A 22,034-nucleotide genomic window follows, 5' to 3' on the forward strand; every position below is an offset into this window, starting at 1 on the left:
TCTCTTTTTTTTTTTTAACCCACCACAGCAGTGGGTGGAGTGGCAGAAAGTCTAAGGTGTCCGACTGACCTAAACTTTGAGTTTGTCTCTGGTTTCTGCTGCAGGCTGCTTCTGGGTGAACTCACCGTAAACGAGGAGCTGGTCTCTCTTTCGGGCAGTGGAATCACAGGATGGCTGGTCTGGAAACACTAATGTTGTTTACAAAACTTCTCTCTTATCTCTGCTAGTCTCTGAGTCAACTATACCTACGTGGCTCTGACTGGTTAATTGAGCCCCAAACTATTTCTGACTGTTTTATTCCAAATAAAAGAGGGATCAGGTATAATGCATTTTTCTCTGGAAATAACAATTTTTAGAAGAGCCGAAAAACGTAGCAGCAAGATGTCACTTTTGAAGTGAGATAACGATTGACAGAGTAACTCAAAAAGAAGTCAGGAAAGATGTGCTCAAATAAACAAAATCATGCAATATTTTAAGACTAACCCCCAAATCCCATGCTTGTTGCCTCCGTTACTTTGATGGACTACTGCTCTTCCTTTCAAATCTTTTGCTTATTGGGTTCTAAAATGTAGATATTTATCAGAGAGAAGTTTCAGATTTGGAGGAGTATGTATTTGATTCTGTGACTTCCCCGTCATATGTAAAAGTCAGCTTTGTGTTATGTACACAGAGGCCGCAAGATCTGCCTGAAGGTAGCAGATCTACTTTCACAGTTTTCGAGGAATTGAATCGAGGAAGTCAATAAACTCCTTAACTATGTTCAGGAGAGGTTATTCCAGGTAAGGTTGTACTAATTCGTGTTTGATGCGCTAACTGAAGAATATGCATTTTCTTATAATTATCCTCACTTAAAGTCAAGCCACACAATCTTTATACACAACAAGATTACTGCACAATCTCTTTTCTTCTGCTACTCAGAAATTTTTAAAATAAATGTTTTTTCCATTTATAACCAGCGAAGAAGCTTTCCTCTGTACTGGTTTCTAGGAAATAAGAAATGTGCAGTACACTGTATAATGAGTATTTCCAGTTTTATATGTATGTAAATGATGCTAAAAATCATGGACGGTGAAAGAATATCCTGATATTGGGGAGCTACTCTAATGCCTGTCTAGATGTCTGAATCTACTCGTTGCAGTGTAAATGTACGAGTTCTGTTATTTGGCATCTGTGTTACCAATTTCTTTACACAGCTATGTACAAATTCTACAAGGGCATGTAAAGATGTGTATGGTGTTTGGAAAGAAAGAAAATTTGCGTCCTGAGGGGCTCCGTTACTGCTTTCCTTTTCACAGGAGTGACAGAACATAAACAGCAAGCTGCGCTCTCTAAAGCCGTACTCAGGGGCTCAGTGTCGTTTAGCAACGCTTTGAAGTTTACTCAGCCAGAAAGTAGTCTAGCAGTTTTTCCTCCATTCTGCGCATGATCTGGTCTCTGCTTTATTTTAACTTTGTTTTCTGTTCCCCCTTTTTGGGGAGAACGCTAGACCTGCCCTGATTAGCTGGGGTGATCCCCAACCCTGCTTTGTGTCCCCCCCCCCCCGTTTCCCTGTGCTGCTGATCCCGGCTTACCTTGAGCGACGCTGCGAACGGCTGCACATCTGACACGCGGGTCATTTGGTTTATGTCAGTTCAGTGTCAGATTAGGGCAATCGGCATGTGACATGACAGTGGTGTTTGTGGATTGATGGTGACTTTCTGCTAACTAATGTTGTAGTAATATGTTTCTCATCTGTTGATCCCTTCAGTCTGTCCTCAGAGTTTAGGTCCAAATCTTGAGCAATTGCTGTGATTCCAAACATTGGGAACTGGCTTGCGATTGCTACGGTATTTGGAGATAAGCGCAACTTCTGTGTGAAAGTCTGGGTCTCATGGGACTGCTCTTCACATCTCTAAACTCCTATTTGGCATTAGTCATGGAACAGTGGGTGAATGCAATGCAGCAAATAAAATTCATGACTTTTATTAAAGTTTCAGCTGAAGGTCACTGATTTAAATACAGACCTGGGGTAGGAGAAGCAAATCCACTTAATCTGGTATTACCAGACTTTAAAATATTTTTAAATACCTAGGATTAAATTATGCTTCACTGAAATTTTGCCATTGACTTCCAGAGCTAAACCTCTGTTCAGCTTCAGAGTCTCTACCACGGCTGTTATATGCTGCTTCAGATCAGGAGGTTCAACCTATACCCCGTTGGAGACACAGCCTCTGCTATATTCTGCTTGAAGTCTGGCTTTATTCTTTCACTCTGATTTTGACACCACTTACTCGTGTTATCTCACTGTGAAGAAACTTAAATAGAGAAAATAGATCCATTTAAGTGCCTTGTTTCCTAATGTTATTCTGCTATTCTTCACACAGTTACGTACTGGGGCTGCTATTCCATTTTCGATACCCGGTACACAAAGATGTGACTGGCCGATTGACCTGTGAAGGAGATAGATAAAAATCTATTAGCTGAACATGGCTTTCAGGAAAGCCTCTACTTGTGTTTCTCGACATAAGCTGTTCTGCAGTGTTTAGTTTTACTGCATTCTGCTGCTGCGTGATGATCAGTCTTTTGTGGGTGAGTCCTTTGTATGCGAGGTTTGAAAACAGCTCTGAAATCGTTTGAGACAAATAAAGCAACAAAGAAGTATGAATATGTTCAGGCATTTAAAGTGAAATGTGCAAGAAGAAATTGAGTCTCGCTGCTGAATCCCTGTATTCCCAAGAATAAAATGGTTAAATTGGTAATTATTTGTGATAAATATAGCAGAAATGATAACGAAAGGGAAAAGAATCTTTAGTGTCTTCTTAGATTATAAATATAGCACTTGGTGTTAGACTGAAGGAGGTATGTTCTTAAAGAGATTAAGGAAATATATGTCCCACCGGAGGTTGCAGAGAATCAGGCATTTCATTCTGGACCTCACAAGTTTCGTAAAATTACAGATTTAATAAACAAACCATTTTACATCTCTGTGAGGAACTTAGAGGGGATTTTGAAAGTCAAACACTGAGGACCCTTGCTTTGACTGTGGTGGTAAAAGTAACATCTGCCTCAGCCGTTTTAACGACAGACTGTTCAAATCATTCTTTTCAGCTATGGTAGGAGACTTGACAGACATAAGCCATCCTACCACTAGTTTCTGCGCTTACATCTCCCAGCTGAACTAAACCTTACATCAAAGCACTCATATCAAGGACATTCAGCTTTAATTTTACCTTTATGTTTCAGAAGTTTAGTTCATTGCATTAACTTTTGCGGTTTCCTAATTCAAACAATAGCACAGAAATAGAAGAAAAACTTATCATACTGTTAGCTGAGTCCCTCAGATGCCCCAAAGGTGTTTTTTTTCCTCCAGATCCAGGACAAAGACTCCAACTGAAAGTTCTGCTATACTGCAGAAAAATCTGGTAAATCTGCCCAGTTCCTAACTCAGGGCCTGTGTGACGTGACTCACGTCGCTACCCACAGGGAGTAGGTTCTCCCATTGGCGCTGATATATGTGCGCTAACTCTTCTTGAGGAGAGTCCCTGGATCACCAGGTACAACAAGATTTAGCCCCAGAATGGGTAGGAAACCTGAGGTCATAGGCCAGTTTCTCTTTCTTTTAAAATCATGTTGTGGTACGTCCATGATAAAATTAGTTTGGGGCGAAATATAAATACAGAGCAATAGAAAAGCAAGCAAAGAGCGTCGTTACTGCTTTCATCAGTGAGGCCCCTTCCTTTCCCATTGCTTTGTTTCTGTGTCTGCTCTCGGGCATACAGTTCTGCCCAGTGTTAACCGACCACCAGAGACCCCTTAATTCTTTCAGGTTCACTGACATCCACAGTGCCAGGCATTTTTTTAATGATTGCATGATTCTTTCAGTTCATAAAACATTACAGGAACATTAGCTTCATTTCATGCTTTTAGTTTAAAATTTCATGTAGATGCTTGGCTAAACATTGCGGGTTCACGGTTGCAAGAGTTTTGCGAAAGCTCTACACTGCAAGATTTATTTCCCTGAGGAAAGTTAAAAGGCAAATCTCAGACAAGGCACTCAGAAAACAAAGCCAAACAAGGAAAAGATAGAAACAGCTTGAGGAGCATTGAAAATTTCATTTTAGCACAGAGAGATAATAAACAATAGCTTTCAGGGTCTTATCATGATATATTGTCTATATTTCAACACATGGTCTTTGTAAATGGAACAAAACTGATTTTATTCAAACATCAATGACAATAAAAAAAGATGTGTTTCCCCAGATCATCTCTCTCTCTAGTCAGAACAGTTTGCCTGGCAGGTGTAGCCCATTTAGTACAAAAAAAGGTGAAAGGTTTGATGTTGTGATGACAGAATCTCAGGGAGGCAAGCGCTCAGATGACCTCTCAGTCCTCTTCTGGCCCTGTGAAAATCTTCCTTGCAACCTGTTTCCCAAAGGCTTTTCAGATTTCTTATTGAATCAACAACTTCAGTATTACAGTGGCTCGTGGACCCTTTCTCAACTGGAAAATTTCTGCTCCATCGCCAAAGAGGTAAAGGAAAGAGTTCTTTGGTGGCTGAGAGGTCCCAGGAAATGTCAACAGTTGCAGTATATGTTGACAGACATTTTGACTCACTTTTTGATCCAGAGATACACATGCCTACGCAATGCATCCATTTTGATTTATTAAGGAGACAGGCAAATAATCTAAAAAGGTCTCTAATCTTTGCTGTAGTTGCTCAGATATTTATCTCAGTGCTCGAAGGTGTTAGTGATATTGTTTCCAATTCCCAGGGCATATATTTAGCCGAACATCAAGAATTTCATTCAAGAAAGTGATTAATTATGGACCTAAAGGAGTGTATAAGATCCTCCGCAGAAAATAACAAACTGAGATCACAGAAAACCTTCACAGCCAGCATGAGATTGCCTACAAATGCATCATAGACAGTGACATAGGAATTTCTCTCTGGAATTTGGGTGTTTTCATTCACTCATTGTACTGCATCCCTAAACTCTTTCTGAAATTAACTTTCCTCCAACTTTTCTTTTAGAAACCTTGGTAGCCTATACACTCTTCCCTCTTAAGACTGTGAACTGAGTAATACTTTTCTTTTATAAACAAGCAAATGGTTTGTGAATTCACTCAAAAAACAGAAACCCAATTCAGTATTGGGTTGCTGTCCTCCACCTGAGGAGCTCCCACACTGATTCTTGTTCCTTTGCTTTTCAATTATTCTTACTTCTAAGGGAAAAACTTTACAGCTCTGTACGATATTGACTGCATAGTGACAGCTGTACTTTCTATTTCCTTTTCCCCTTGCTATCTCATATTGTAAAATGGAAGTCTAGACAGCTATAGTATTTTATTTGCCTTCCTCCACATACTTTCAGCTGGCGTAATTTAGGTCATTTGTACTCAGCCTCCTCCTTTTTCGGGATTGACATCTTTTGCAGCCATTAATTCTTAGTACGTTGGAACTATTCAGCTCATTTTCCCGTCAGGCTAATATAATTAGGCCTCTTAATGGAGGTGCTCTGTGAGCTATTTTACCTCATTCAGTCTCCTTAGTTTCCTCTAACTCAGAACTTCTTAAGAAGGAGAAGGTGAATACAAGCCATCATTATTCAGCTCTGTCTATGAACTTACTAAACCACCGTTGTCAGAGGAACTTGAAAACTTCTTTGAAAAACAACAAATTAGCTTTTTACCCCCAAATCACTGAAACAGATTATACTATTTTTTGCAGAGCAAAGTTATTGCAGTTAGCTGGCAAATTTTGAAATATTATCCCATTGAGAAAATAGATGTCTGCAGCTGCGTACCCACAGTATCACTTCTTCTATACTTGTATGAATCGTTCCTGTCTCTTCTAGTCTTCTCCTTTTTCCTCTACCTAATAATTCTCCTGCTATTTACAACTACAATATTTCCTGAATGTATCAGAAGTCTCTTTCCTATTTTCTCCATACTCAAACTGATCTCCCTTCCCCAAACTGGTTTTACATTTACTCCATTCATTCATAGGCATGTCTGTGCTTTCTGCAAACAAATAAGCAAATGGCTGTATGTATGAAAAGCAAGCCTAAAAAAAAATCAGTGAAATTTTCAAAGCTGGGTGCTTACTTCACCCTCTGGGTAAAATGGCTTGACTATTGGGATTGGTGAGCATGCGTGGCTCTCGTTCACTTTGAAAAACTTCTCTTTTTATTAGTATCGTCAGTCAGACTCATCAGTTGGCACTCAGTTCAGCAGGGAGTGAAAGGCACTGAATCGCTGTCTCTGGAGAAAACTAGGTCTTAGTTCAGACATCTCCCAGGATAACCTATACAGCTGATGCAAAGCCACAAAGTCATTTTTTTTTAGGGACTTAAGAAGGTGTTGCCGAGATCGTATAAGACTGCAATGGTTTTCTCATATGGTATTGTCAGTAACGAAGCTTAGAGCTGATCTGTTTTGTTGGTAGTCTTTTTTGAGGACCCCCTGAAGGACAGCTTTCTGGGCTGATTCATAGTCCTTTGTTCTCGCTTTTCCACTACTTCAGAAGGTGCTGACTAAAATGATGAAAGACATACCAGACATGAGCCTGCTGCGGGTTTTGTGTTGGCCATCCAGACGGTGGTTTCGCTTGATACCGCAGTTCTTCACAGATATTCTCAGACCCTGAGGGTTAGGACCAAATGACTCAGGCAGCAAAGAAGAGAAGTCAACCTGGCAAAGGGTAAGGAGCTGTCTCTGAAAAACGCTGATATCATATTTTATGCTATGTCCCATAGTCTTAATGCTTAATTTCAGGCTTTCATTGTTTTTTTATATCCGAAGCTTAGGAGGAGTAGACGGTGATCTTGGGACATATTTTTATTTGTGAAAGTTTCCTTCTGCACACAATATTAGTGTCTACCATTGGCATAGACAGAGAAGGGTTAAAGTTTTATTTTAAATATAAAAATCTGATACATGCACTCTGCTATGTTTACATGGTAATTGTACTTACTCTTGATGAAATTTAACTTGAAAGGCTAAAAAGAAAAAAACCCCAAATGCCAGATGTGCTAACTGCTTCAGTGGTGTCTACTTGAAAACAGCTATGTATGGCCGTAAGCTTTGTTCACAAGACACTGTAGTAACAGTTATTTTGATGCAGGGCTGTTTTGCTTTATTGGATTTCAGCTTCAAAATACTGTTTGTTATTGCCTTAAAAAGAAACATAATTGTTTGTGACCATAACCAAAATGAATCCCTTACAAACAGTAGCAGCCAGCTGGTACTGGATCTTAAAATTGTTATGAATTGAGATTTCCAATTATTTTGGCAAAAGCCCAAGGGAGTCTTATTTTTGTTATATGCTACTCTGTTTGGGGGGAATTCGTATGGATGCATTCCATCTCCAATAAAAATTTATATTATGCTGCAGGTGTACAGCACACACAACTAATAAAATAAAAATCAAAGCCTCACAGGTTTCAGCCACTGCCCATTTTTCATGGCTTAAAATGCTGGCAGACAGTCTTATGTTCTAAAGCAGCGTTGGGCAGGGTGTCCCATTCACTTGCATAGAAAGAAGTGACCCGTTTTAGCCAAGGAGCAGAGACTTTTCCCGTTGACAGTCTCCCCCCTTCCTTTTCCCACAGCCCCAAGGAAGGGCCTTGCTGCGCCACATGTGAGGAGGTGACAGGAGCCCGACCTCCAGCACCACCGAGCTGAGTGCTGTAGAGAAATTGGGGTACAAGAAGTCGTTCCTGACCCAGTCAGACCCACAGCTTCCTGAAAGGCCGAGGCTGTGAGGACAACTTGGCTTACTCCTGGGAAAGGTGGGAACTCCATTTCTCTATCTATCTCCCTTGGAAAATCACGTTTATCTGAGTAGTTCCTAACTTCTGAGTTAAGATAGTGAAAAAGAGCTCTCCGCTTTCCTTGGAGGGGAGGGACATTTATTTTGCAAATTGTTATTTTCTCTCCTCTTTTCACCAGTCTTCCCTATTGTCTGTTTCCATGCCCAATACCAAGAGAGATACAGACACAAGCTTTCAAAAACATTTAAGAAAACTATAATACTGTGAGCATATATTATTTACAAAATACTCAACCAGAAACTGCAACTTAGCCAGAATTTTAAGAAGGAGGTTGAGTGGGTACCTGGGTTGAGTACTTGACTAAGTGCACAAAATTGGTAATAAAACAGCCTGTGAGTGTAAAAGAAACTTATAACGGTGCCTTTACTGCTAGCTAATTCATATTCCATGCTTGACTTTTCCAAATTTCTTTAAGTTTTCATTTATTGCTTCATTGACATGATCCACTTCCAATGAAATAATTTAGGTTAAGAATTCAACAGCAAAAACTTTTCAGGTATTTGACGTATTTTCTTTCTTAACATATTGTTTAGCAAAGCAAATATGATAAAAATATGGCTACTTTCTCTGGACAAATGTCACACAGGTAACTGAAGTGGGACTGGCCATTATCAGACGTGGGAAAGCACAGGTTATGAAAGCATTCTGGAAAAGCGTTGCTTCCGTGGCCCTGCAGCAGAGAATTAACAGAATGACCCCGACCTCAGCACCAAGACTGAGAGATGGCATAGTCTGTGAATCATGGGGAGCTGCAAGGGAATTTTACTGTTAAAAAGGTTTTCTATGCAAAGCCTTGGAAAAATGTCCTTCCTCCATCTCAGCAGGGTGGAGCCTGGGAACTGATAAGAGCAGCAAGGGAAAAGCAATCTCTGGAGTCATGAGAGGAAAAGGGAAAGGAGGGGCAGAATTAGTGACTTTCACCTCCTTCAAAAAAAGGCCTGTGAAGATTGTGTTGGAATAGCAGAGGGGAAAACGGAGAAGCAGAAATCTCTTCTCTATTGCTTTATCAGTGGTGCCAGTAAGGAACTGCGGATCTCTCCCATCATGGAAGCAAAGCCTCCAGTGCACACAGTATCTGGCACAGAAAGCTGCTGCTTCCTCTTCTTGGAGGCCTGCAATAAAGCCGCATTTGACCTGTGTTTTCCAGATGCTATGGTTGTGGCTACTGTCTCATCCAGGACATTGGGTGCCCATTTTTCCCTTCAGGGGAGGATCTCCCTAACGCTTTTCCATACTCCTCACAGCACTCTGGTCTGTGAGGCCTGGTTTTGGATGATGAAGAAGGAAAAGTGGTTTAAAAATCTGGCACTGATAATTTTGTCAGAGCTTCTGGCTGGTATTTGGTGTGGGGCTGCCCTCCCACCCAAAAGACTAGCTTTCTAGCGCCACCTTGAAACAAGGAAGAGCAATGGTTGAATGCTGGCAGCTGGAGTAAGGCAATTTGTATTTTCACAGACTATAGAGTTCCTTGTTCCTCTTCTAGCAAAGAGTGGGAAGCCTTTGGGGTTCAGCAGATTACAGGCCATAGAGCGAATAGGGTTGTCTGGCATGGAGACCACTTAATGCGGTAGTGTACTTGTTTGCTAAAGCTCTTGAGACGTAAAGTTTATATTCACAGCTCCTTAAAATTTTGAAATCTAAAGTGGTAAACAATCGGAATAATAAACATTTGAAATATATTTAATCTAGTGTATTCACTTGAAGAATTTAAGTAGTATTATGTATACTAATGTACATTATGTATACTAATTTAAGCAGCATTATGTATACTAATTTAAACAGCTTGCATTCAATCAAGATCCAGTAAAGCTACCTACTACATAAACCAAGCTACCCCCAAGCAAAGAAGTGTGGCTTTAACATACAAGTTTTCTCCTAGCCCTGACAACAGAAAAAAGACGATTTCTTTGTGTGTTGATGAAAACAAGCATAACCTCTATCTGGCCAAACCCAGGTGTACTTTAGTGAAACTTATGTTCTCACTTCTCTCTTTCTTTTCCTTCCTGTTACATACCCACACATAAGTCCTTCATTCACTCCTCTGAATTTTCCCCTTATTCATTAATACGTAATCTGATCATTATTCAATCTAACAGGGACACAGAGCCAAATCTGACCTTAAAACATTTGATTGTAGGTCTTCTTGTAAAATATATAAGATTTACCAACAGCTGCAGTGATTCTACAACAAATACGTCAGTGTAGCAGAAAAATGAAACACAAGTTTGTTTAAGCAAATCCAATAAAGTTATCATGGGGAACTGAAGGAAGTGGGTCACCAGTTTCCTGATAATTTTTACCACAGTCCATAGATAAGAGAACTGGAATGGAGGCCCCCCGCCCCCTTTCTTCCACAGTTTATCACACAGTTAATGCAGAAAGACAAATTGTTGTAGGGTAAACTCTGATGTCAAACACTAGCTTTGTCACTTGAACATCTGTGTAAGAATATATATAAAGATGTAGAATTTTGGGCAAACACATGATGTTTAAGATTCTTCAAGAAAGAAAGGAGAAAAAGGTGAAGATTCCTTTAAGGCAGATGTTCTGAAGGCAAAGAAGTTGATGTTCTAAGTCTTTAAAAGTAGTTCCTAATGCGCAGAAGCATTTAGGCAATTAGCACCCATTGGTTTCAAGGTCTGAAACAAAGAAAAAGCTGGCCTACTGGCTCTGGACTTTGAAATGCTGTTCTTTGCTGTCGCATGTGTATGGTACAGGTATCTTCAATAGACAACTGTAACTAGGCAGAACTGGTTCTGGTGCCAATAGTGAATTACAGAGTCTAACATTTACAGTGGTGACTTTCTCCTCCTGTTTGCTTGCTGAGCTGTCACATGCGGAGGCAGGCAGCATGTTCATCCCATTATACGCTGCAGAGCAGTCAGGTAGTCTAGAAACAGTTTTAATAAAATGACAGTAGTGCCTAATGATATCGTTCGAGTTGGAGATCCTGAAACCACTTCTGGCAGTAAATTGTTGCTTCCCGAGTAGAAATGAGCCTGCAACTTGTAAGTGGATGGATCTATTTCATCCTAAGTCATCCACAGAAAGATGACATAAGCTGTGCATGTATCTTATTTTTGGATAGCTAAGGCAGGGGTACTGCTTAATTTCATTGGGAATGTCTTCCATGGACATTCTCAGAGACATCTAATATAATGCTAGCAAGGCTTAATTAAGGGATAGAAAGCCTCACTGAAACGTAATCTACCTATTATGTTTTTGCTTTTCAATAATGCTGATTTTATGAACTGTATTTAGAGAAATCTAATAGGAGCAGCGCTCCGTGGTGAAGGTAGAGGGTTTTGAACTGTAAGCAGAATTTTTTTGATTCCTCCAAGTTATAGGTCCCATAGCATGCCCAGTTGGAGCAGGCTGAGGAGTTCTTCTGGTGGTTCTTCCCTTCCTGCTGAGAAAATACATCAGGTTAAACAACTTGGCAGCAATAGCCTTCTTTCACTGAGTTTGGAGGGTTTTTAAGGTTCCACAGTCCTTACAGGGGAAGTGTATCAGAGAACAAGGCCGCCAGCAGCGGAGCAAAATTCCCCCAGGACCTCAGGCATTTTAGCTATAGCTAAGCTGGGTAATCACCTCTAAGAAGACAGTCCCATTGTTCCTATTAATGTGCCTCCACCTGAGTTGAGTACGATTGCACTTCTTGGGAAACTGGAGCCCTCATTAGAACTCAGGGCCCCTTCCCTGGTTCTTTAGATCTTCACCTGATCCCATTAATTTGTATAAATTCCAGATCTATGGAGACTAGTGGTGGCCTTTCCATGGGGAAACAAACTGTTCCATTTGTAAGGAATAAATAGTGAAAAAAGTATGACATGAACCTTGCTGAGATTTCCCCTTCATTAACCCTGTCTGCTGTTTTTTCCACAAGGCTCCACATGGTTTTGATTTCAAATCTTCAAAATATATTTTATGTTCTTTCCTTGGCCTCCTTAGCATGACTTTATTTTGCAAAGCAGAAAATATTTTCTAGGTTTATGTCTTTGTCAGTAGCTTGAAGTGGGGGAAGTCCTCTTTAAAAGAGCCTAGTGCTTGTAGGAAGAGGAGCTTGTTTCTGCTCTTTTTCTAATACAAAATGACTCTTCTTTCTACTTATGGCCAGGAATTTGCATGTTTTTGTCTGTTGTAATTTTCTGCATTGCTCTGTTTTCTTTGCTTAAACCTTCCTTCCTCCCATGTTTTGTGACTTGGTAACAATGACTGCAACTAACCTGTCACACAAATCTCTGTGTAGGCCCAGTTAGTGGTGTCACACACCTCAGGCTCAAGGAAGATTTTCTCCCAAAAGGAAGACAAGCCTTCCTTGGGCTGCTGGGAAACTTCCCGGGACCCCAGAGCAGAGCAAAGTCACTGGAGGCTATTGGGAGATTTGCTTGACAGGGCAAAACTGTGTCATAAAACTGCCTTTACGTTCCTCTGCTGTCTCAGCCGTTGTGTCCTGGTATAGGGAATGTAGTGGGAAACAGCAGTCACCACAGGCCACTCCATACAAGCTATTCTTGGCTGTCAGAAATGTCCCTGAGGCTGCCTTTGGTCAGGCTGAGGCCTGAAATAGTCCTTCACTCCTCGGAGGTTTAAGCAACAGCAGGGTTTGTGTGCAGCCCACTACTTCCCCTCCTGTTTCACACCCAAAGGAGCTGAAGTGGACCAGAAATAATGGTGCCCCGTCAGTTTTGAGCATCTTGCCTTTAGATGGAAGAGATGAACTCATACTGAGTGAGCAATCTCAAAAGTCAGAGATCCTGAATTTATGCCTTTAGCACTCATGGATGACAGTACGTTTAGGGTAATTTTGTGGATCCATTTCTGCGGTTAGGAAAGTCTGAAGCAGGCTAGGGTAATCTGAAAACAGCCTATGGATGTGCTGTCGGGAGGCGAGTGGAAGCTAAGATTTTATTTGGAAGAGAAAAAAATGATGAAAGCAAGTATGAGCCAAGACATAAAGTCTCATTTTGCTCCCATGTGCTAGTGCTTGAGCAGACTATTGTTCTGGACTCAGAGACTGGTTCTTAATTATGTTGAGCGGTGAATGTTTTGAATTACAGCCCCATAGTTTGGTGAGCACAAGCCTGTTAAGAATTTTGGCTGGAGAACAGCTGCAGGGTTGCTTTGAGCTCACAGAAGGTGGCTGTTGCTTGAGGTATTTTCAGGAGTTAAGAGGCGTACACTCTGCCACCTGAAGTCCCATGTTTGAATACTTTATCTAAATCTGCCCTTGTCTTTATTCTGCTATTTCAATCTAAAATAAAACATCTTGTATTTATTGTATCATCACATTTAGACACTACCATTTTGGAATCTCCTGTGGACATCATCAGATCCAGATGTTTTCAGATGTCATCATCCATACATGAAATGATTACAAATGGAGATATATTTCTGTGAGCTGTTGCTACTCAGCAAAGATTGCCAGTTTCCACTGGCTTGGAGGAGACTTATTTCTAACAGGGTGGGGATGGCCTCAAGTTTAATACTGGAGATTTTTAAATTACATATATTGTTGCATGAAGCACAAGTGGTTGCAGTCTCTGTTCACTTGTAAATTTGGAGTGATTTCCAAAGAGGTTACTAATTTTAACACATGTAGGATGATTTTAATGTTGGGATTACACACTCTGATTACCTATCTCTATCTGTAAAAAGTGTAATGTGAGTTCGTTATGTACTGCGATCAAGATATTAAAAATACTGTTCATTTCCAAGGAAGAACTATTTTTCCTTTGCATCACTCACTACCTAAATTGTCTGACAACTGCACTTGTGTTTCTATGTACTGTGCACAGTTCTGTCTGGCTTGTGAATGAATACTACTGCCCTCTACTGCAAGAAATATCTAATTCCTGCTCAAAGTTGCATACTGTCGGTTCTAAATATGCACAAAATCTGGGTTTTTTTCCCTTCCTCACAGGATGCTGTGTGGTTCATATTCACATCCGATATTCTTGGATTTGGCTCCCTGAAGTTTATTCAGAGTTTTATACTTAAACGAATAATAAGTTCTGGATTCACATAGGGTGCTTACTTACAGCTAGTTAAGCTTGGACGCATGTCTGAGTGTGATCCCTACTTTGCAGATGATCAGACTCCAGTTCCCTTGCTCTGCCCCCCTCCATCTCCAGGCCCCTCTGACTCTCACACTGAGAGTGGGGTGACAGAGGAGGCAAGCTTCAGTTTGTGTGTCTAGTAGGGAAGTGAGTGATACAGATACCCAGACACAGACAGAAATAAAACCAATAGCTCAGAGGTGGCAAAGGTTTATGCTGACCTATTTGATACTGCGCTGGACGTCTGTGTGGGATTAGAGCTTTTCCTGATTTGTACACAATAACAGCATGTCAGGGATTCAAAACATCCTGTTTTTGACATCAGAATGATAAGTATCACAGTGCTAAAATTTTAGGTACCCTTCTGTTTCCTGAAGATGACACTTCTCAGTTTAGTGTAGCTTCAAGGCACAATTAATGAAGTTAGTTATGCATTAAACAGTGAGGCTCTCACAGCCAGCATCGGTAAAGGTCTATCTGTTGCGACTCTTAAAAATGCTGAGGAGATGGTAGGATAGGTGTGCCTTTCTTAAAATCTTTAATTCACGTTGGAGTGTAGGAAAGCACTTACTGCTGCTGAGGAATTATAGTCCAGTTGCTTCATCTGGAAGTAAATATCTTACCTGTTCTCTGTTAGGGAAAAAAAAGATCTTTCATTTAGGGGAATGACGCACAGCTCTCTCTTAAATGATCTTCTTATGACAATGTGGCAGAAGAATCTCCTCTCTTATCTTTCTCTCCTTGCTCTGGTAGATGAGCTTGAGCTGAATTTAAAAGAGTACAGTGTAAGAAGATGAGTAGCACAGGTTTAAAATGCCTCAAATTGATGAGGAAATCAGAGCTGGGTCTTCCATGTACCAGAAAGTGCTTTGGTCACTAATGCTTATGCAGAAGAACTACAGCAAATTCCCTCTCTGGCTGTATTTTAAAATAAAGTATCACTTTTTGTAAGAGGGCCCTAATTCTTTTGGAGCACGCTAGTTGTCTTCTGCAAAAGCCTTCTGATTCAGGCCCTGCAGGGGAATTAACCAGGAAGATTACATTTGTAGACTGAATTCAGGCATGACCAAGATTTGAAGCTGCTCAAAGAGGGAAGAAACTCAGATTTAACTCCAGGCTCCTAAGGTACCCAATGAACTTTACATTCAGCAAGTAGCTGCTGCAGAAGTCAGATGTAGCAGCTGAGCAGCCATCTTGTGATTTCAATGTTCGTCTTAGGTGCTTAGTCCCATTTAGACACTTAAATACTTCCTGAGCTTGATAGCAAACTAGAGAAACTCATTCCACACAAAAATGCATGATTTGATGATAATAATCTAGCTGTTCTCAGACAGTTTGATGCTGTCACACCCAGCACCCTCCTGCCTTATCCCACAGGTGATTTAGTTATAATGCAACACCTGACCTGGAAGTCCTTTCAAAAGTATTGATCTCTATTTTCAGAACTTAGTTTTAGTCTAAGAATTAATGTAGAATGCACATTAACATCCTGACACAAACTCCTTTGTGCTGAACTGTACCTTTTGAAGGAGCTGAGATCCTTACACACAAAAACCTCGTCATCCTGGAAGTAGAAAGCTGAAAACATCAGTTTGCTGCTTGGATGTGCAAGTTAGATAAGAGTTCCATCCATTGCCTGATAGGTGGGTTTAGGTAATCTAACGCCTACGATTTTTTAATTCAATACTGTTTATATACCATTAGCGAGTGGTTATGCTGTCTTAAAGCAAGTGGCTACAGATCATTAAAATACAATGCTGTATGTAGTAGCTGAGCGTGTCTCATTTCCTACTGCTCCCAAGTGATTAATGGGCATGTTCTCTCCAACTTCCCAAACCAGAATCATACTTAATGTTATAAGACAGTTTGCTTTATGTAGCGTGCTCTCAGTAGAAAACACAAATTGAGCAAAATACTGCAAAAAGCCTCAGGTGCTGCTGAGCACTGTAGCCATTTACTGAGACATGAAGCCACTCAATACACACTTCAGAGAAGCAGACAAAAGAGCACAACAAGGGATTGTGATTGTGAAGGCTGCGCAACTGCCATATGATCCACATTGCAAAAGTTATGCCCAAAGCCTGTCTGAATGAAGTATATATATCTCCTCATTAAGTCATTTCTGGCTCTACTTAGAGTTCAGATTTCTTGTTAGGAGGTTACTGGAGCCCAAAACCATATTGTAATGATCAGTTGGCTTTTTCATAGAATAAAAATTTGGATATAATAAATATTCTTCCAATGTACAGTGCATGAATTCTTCATAAGTGTACACTGCTCATTTTCCCAAGATTTTCAAAAAGATATTAAAAAAAAGAAGGAATAGAGGAAAATTACCCAAGAAAATGACTGGATAAGAATGTTTGATGTACTAGGTTAAAGACCTGCTGATGCCTCATGGAAAATTTGAAAAGTATTCAACTGTATTTATTGACGTTTCTACTCATATGTATCATACATTTGCACTCACACACATGCATGCACACAGCTCCACATGTGCACACATACACATCACCTCAATCCCAACACACACTCTCACACGCACACAGTACCTCCATATCTGTATCATCTATATCTGTATCTCACTGCATGTTCTTTCTTCTTCCCTCCGCAGTGTTTTCTCTGACACCCCTTTTCTGGGTTAGTAGTAGGAACAGTTGCTTGAGATACGAATGACTGGATGGCTTATTTGCCTCATCTCCTGCCATTTTGTGCTGAGACCTGGTTCCACAGCTGCAGCTAAACTAGCATGTGGGTGTCGGAGAGGTATTCCCAGGAATCATTTTTCCTTGATCATCCCAATCATGGACTTGGTTAGACCGTACAGGAAGTCCCATTCACAGATATTTCCTCTGTACAGAAATATGTGTGTATGCGTGGGTGTGTCTTGGGGGTAGAGAAGCTGTGTACTCAACCAGGACTCACCTTGATTAAAAAGCTGGACATGGCATATATTTGAGACCTATAGATCAGAAATATTCTTGGTCCCCCTGTTTAAATGTAGCTTTGGAAATCCAACCATCTGATCTGTAGGTATTCTTATAGCTAAATTTGTGACATAGCATGTGACTTGAAAGCTCACTGGTGATGTGGAGGTGTGTATTTGGGGTTATTGTATATGACTGAGATTATTACAGGAACGTTACCAGGTAGTTAACCCCCTGGTGACCTCTTGGAGCTTGAAGAGTTTATAGGAACTATCATTGCAGTGTTAGAGACCCTGCTTTGGCTGTCTACTAATAGTGGGAGCACGGTGTGGTGAGGTGAGCAAAAGAGCCCATCATTGCACTATTTTAAATACTGCCCAAATGATGGGGAATGACTACTGGAACTAGTGAATGATGGAAATTGTCAGATCTGTGCATAGTGTTCCACGATGAAATTTGAATTTTTCGGTATCAGAGGCTTGTCAGCCTGTCCATAACACTGGACGCATACAAGATAACAAGGCCAAGGAAACTTCACTAAAGAGAACACAAAGAAGAGGCTGCATGGCTGAGGAGGAATCACTTTTGCTTGATGTTTTGGTAGAAGACTGATTAATAAGTTGATCACTATTCAACTTTGAACAAACAAAGAAATGAAAAAAAAATCCCCATGTCTGTGATGAAAGAAGACCTTTTGATAATCTAGTAAGAAGACCATTTTCACCATCAACAGCTGAGAGTGTGGGAGCATCTGTTCCAAGACGGAAACGGAAATGTAAACCCCATAGTCAGTAGGTAGACCTTGACTATCTGTTCAAGCTTGAGAATCAAAAACTCTAAGAAATAAGAGAATATCTGAGGACTTAAATATAGGACTGACAAATATATAGGACTTATTTCTCTAAGTCCTCAATACTCAAAGAGCCTTTAAATGTACAACTAATTGTGGATTCTATGTCAAATAAAATATTATTTATCTTTTTTAAAGCAGCTACGAACTTTATACTAAGTTAATGATAGCATACTGGCAGCAAAAAGAAGAAAAACTGATATTATGTACATGCTAAATAATATAGAACTAAATAAAGAAAAATAGAGACTTTTAAAATTTCTGTTGTAAAATTGTTTCTATTGTAAAATTTCTGTTTACAATAATAGAAAGAAAATCACCTCTACTGCTTATTAGACTTTAGTAAAGCGTATATGAAATTTCACCAAGAAACGGTGTTTGAACTTTATTGTGTGGAATGGAAGCCACACAATAAATCTAATAGGCTATTTAACTTAATGGTCTCTATTTAACTTAGTAATGTGGCTGATGTTGATAATGTCAATAATGTCAATAATTTGTCATTTGAAATTTAAAACAAGGCTGAATAACGAAAGTTATTGTCTATCCAGATGATGTAAGTACACAGGTACAATTCTGCTCTGTATTTTCTTAGAGTTTAGTGCACATTCAAACTCGCCGTAGTATGTTTTATCATTGAGCTGATGATGAATGCAAGACAAACTTGCTCAACTTTCGTACCTGAGAAGCTCCTCAGCCGTACAAAAAGCTGCCAGCCTATTTAGATTCCAAAAGCAACCGACCCTGCTAAACTGGAAGAAATTGGAAACTGGAGGGTTATCACAATTATATCTTCCATAAGGATGTTGTTTCCATGAATACTTACTGCCAGGTTGGCTAAAACAGGCTCAGTAAACTCTTAGCACAGGGAGATTCATCAAAGCATTCTTCATGTGAAGTCTTCATGTTATTATTGGGCAAGGTCAAAAAGCTCTTAGGAAGGAAGGGTTGTTGATACTGAAAAAAATATATGTTTCATTCAGCATCTTATGAACATGACTTACAGTACTGTAAAGAAAAAGTATCAACATATTGAAGTAATACTGTGAATACTACTGAAGAACCATATGCAAATATACTTAAAATTGGGAGGAGAAGAAAAATCTCTCACTGAATTAGAGCTGAAGTCAAACCACTAAGGTTTGCTGTCCCCTATATAACTTATTATATGATCTGCTAATTCTTAAGGTAGATTTTTTTGGTGAGGATTCCTCACATCTAACAGAATAAAATTGCCCCTCTTGCCTTTGTTGGAGACTTGATCTCTCCCAGTTATTCTTGGGAAGGAATGAAGGAAAAAAGTAAGTTAGCTGAATCTTTTTGTAAACACTCAAGCTAAAAAATGCAATGGGTTTTCTGTTAATCCAGCACATGATTTATTTACTGTAAACAATTCTGAAGCATGGGAAATACATTCCAAAGGATTGAACATGATTTTTCTGGATAAACTGAAAAAATCTTTGTGTAATGAAAGACCTGTGGATTGAAATTGCTAAAACAGATTTTGTTTCTAGTTTGGACACCTGGCTCGACAGGATCAGTTGGCTCTCTCCTCAATCCATTCCAAAAACATGAACCGCTCAGCATATATACATTAATCAAGGCTTATGTATTTAGTGGTTCGTAAGGCTATAAAACAAACATTTCTTTCCTCTTTGGACACTAAAGCACAAAAAGCAGTCAAAGAGTGGTTTTTATCTCCCCAGCCTGTGCTTCCAACAGTTCTCTATGTTCAAATAATAGGGGGTGGCGAAATGGGAGTAGCAAAACTGGTAGCATCATCCTGTCTACACAGGTCAGGTGTCTCCCGTGCTATGACATGTTGGTTCATCATATTATTTTGGGAGAAAACGTAGAGAAGAGAAATGACAATTGTAGAATTTTGCAGATGATTAAGGAAAAGAACCTCTCAATATATTTGATCCCGGGCTGTTTTTGAAAATATCACCTGAACAAAGAATATGTAGGATATATTCTGAAGAAGTCAAAAATAACTTATTTTACAATTCTGCACTTAAGTTCTGTAACTAGAGAAGTAATGAATTTAACTAGTGCGCTAAATGACCAAATCAAGGAAACGAACACGGGCATTTTGAGAATAGTCTAGTCAGTGACGACAGGATTAAGAATGAGACATCGCTTCTTGTGGCATTGAAACCTGTAGTCAAAGTCTTTTCTACAAGATATTAGGATCACGGTTAGGAACACGGTACAATACATTGCAAATACTGCTTGGCAGAGAATAGAAATTTTGCTCATATTACAGGTACTTGTTCAGCTGTTCATAATGCTTGTATTAATATGCATAACAAATTAATCTCGCTATAGACTAATAAAAGAAAGAGTAAGCAATTTGCAGTTTATTACTGATATTTTTTAGTGACAAGAAAAGATCTCAAGCAGGCAAGACATTTTTTTAGTAAGGACCACAGAGGTCAATCTAAATTTCCATTATAAGAAGGCATTCACTGCGGTTTCTACAACACTTAATAAATTATTTTTTGCATTTAATCTGTTAATAATGTACTCTTCTTTCTACATAGGTGTAGTAATATAGTTGAAATGTTACTGAATATAGTTCAACGTGAGTTAATGGTTTATTGACATTATTAGGTAATGTACAACTTTTATTCTTTCTCCTTAACACTTTCTCCTTTAAATGCCAACCTCCTCAGTTATTCTGGACTAAATCTTGGACAAAAAATACGGCAATGGAAGAATTCCTAAGGACCTGTGCTAGCGCATGATCCATTCAGGGGAATCCAAATTCTATTTCTGCTTTTCTTTTCCTGCATTGCTCCATTTCTTGAAGTAAATCCAGTGCCTATGTCTAAAGAGAGGCCTCAAATATATGTAATGCTACTTTGATACTTGGATCTTTCTGCTTTGTCCTAAAGTAGCTAGTCCCTCAGAGTTTTTGAAAGGCTGCAGCTTAGCCTTGCTCTTGACTTGTTTTCCTGCCTGTAATTTGTTGCTGCTGATTCTCGCTTAGCAAAATTACTGTAAAGAAAGAGAAGCACATTTTCTCTTAGTGATGTGTGGCCAAAATTGCTACAAGAAATTTCCTCAAAACTTGTTTGTGTGATTCCTATGATATTTCTAAGATAGAGTATTTTCCCCCTTTGCTCCTGTTTCCACAGTCAACCATACACAATTCATGCTAGACACTTTACATTATTCTGCCTAATTACATCTCCATAAATGTATCGTGTTTTTTCTGCTTTTCTTCCTTTAAGACTGTCCTCCCTGAAAGTTTCATGGGGGCTTTTTGCATGTCCTTCCCAGCACTGGCTGCAGTGATAGGTAGCCATCTGACCAAATGTCCTGGCAGCAGTAGCTTGCGAGCTGCTAAGCATCATATGTCTGTGGGGGGGTAATCAATTGTGTAAGTATGAATTTCTTCTTGGAAATGTGATGAATATTTGAAAAATGAATGATTTAATTTTCTTCCTGAGGAGAACTGGTGTCTCCTGATGCTTGGAGGTCTACTTGAGACTGAGACCTAGGATCTCCATGCCTGGTACGTGTGGTGGGGAGGGTGAGAGAGAGAGCGCCATAGAAATACTGAGATTTAACGAGGCTGAGATCTGAGCTTGTCCTTTTAATTCTGCTTTGCTAGACTCTCTTCTTACTGATGTCTGTACAATGGCAATTTAGTAGAAGACACGCAGAGTTATTTATTTATTGAGCTCTGAAATACATGAACAGCACAGACCAAAACTAAGTGATGAGCAGGTATGTGGCAGGTGATCCTAAATTTTCTCCTCGGAGGGCCATGTAAAGTGTAAGACCTTGGGCTGGGGACAAGACAACAGCATTTGTCTGTGATGTACTGTCTTTACGGGTCAGTAAATCTAACATGAATGAGAAATTCTTTTATGAGTCATGTACAAGGTGTTTGGGCCTCAAGTGACTTTTGGGCTACCTAGGAAACACTTCTTGTAAAATGGGAAATGTACCCTGGTAGATGAACAAGGCTTGAAATAAGTAGCTAAACCTGAATTAAGTAGAAGAGCTTAAACTGTTGTTAACACTGGGATGGAGTCGGAAAAGCACGTCAGTCCTACCATTTTGGCCTGCCCTAGGACATATTGATGCTCACTGAGGAACGGCTCTAACTTTAACTCACTGTGATGCCAACTGCTGCACAAGTGCTGAAGCCCTGTGTAAGTATGGGGCAAAAGAATAACAGAATCAGTTTTGAATTAAGGCTGTAAGGGGATTTGGGCTGAATATTTAAGATGAAGTCAAGTATTTGTACAGGAAGCTGGCCATTTACCTTCCTATGTTTATCCCTCATTACTGCCTGGTTGTATGCAGCAGACATTGAGTTGGCAAGTTGTAGTTTTTCAGAAATTTTAAGTGGACTTACTTTGGCACTAAAATA

At 39.7% G+C, this 22,034-nt stretch overlaps 1 long non-coding RNA gene across 1 annotated transcript; it reads left to right on the forward strand.

Annotated features, from left to right (window-relative positions):
• The first annotated feature begins 539 nt into the window (after nt 1–539).
• LOC104149485 (uncharacterized) lies at nt 540–13,526 on the forward strand. Its single transcript, XR_695344.2, has 4 exons — nt 540–779; nt 6,503–6,679; nt 7,590–7,769; nt 8,398–13,526. It is a non-coding gene; the product is annotated as an uncharacterized lncRNA (long non-coding RNA).
• Nucleotides 13,527–22,034: the final 8,508 nt, after the last annotated feature.

Source organism: Struthio camelus, chromosome 4 (assembly GCF_040807025.1).
Source record: "Struthio camelus isolate bStrCam1 chromosome 4, bStrCam1.hap1, whole genome shotgun sequence".
Lineage (NCBI taxonomy): Eukaryota > Metazoa > Chordata > Aves > Struthioniformes > Struthionidae > Struthio > Struthio camelus.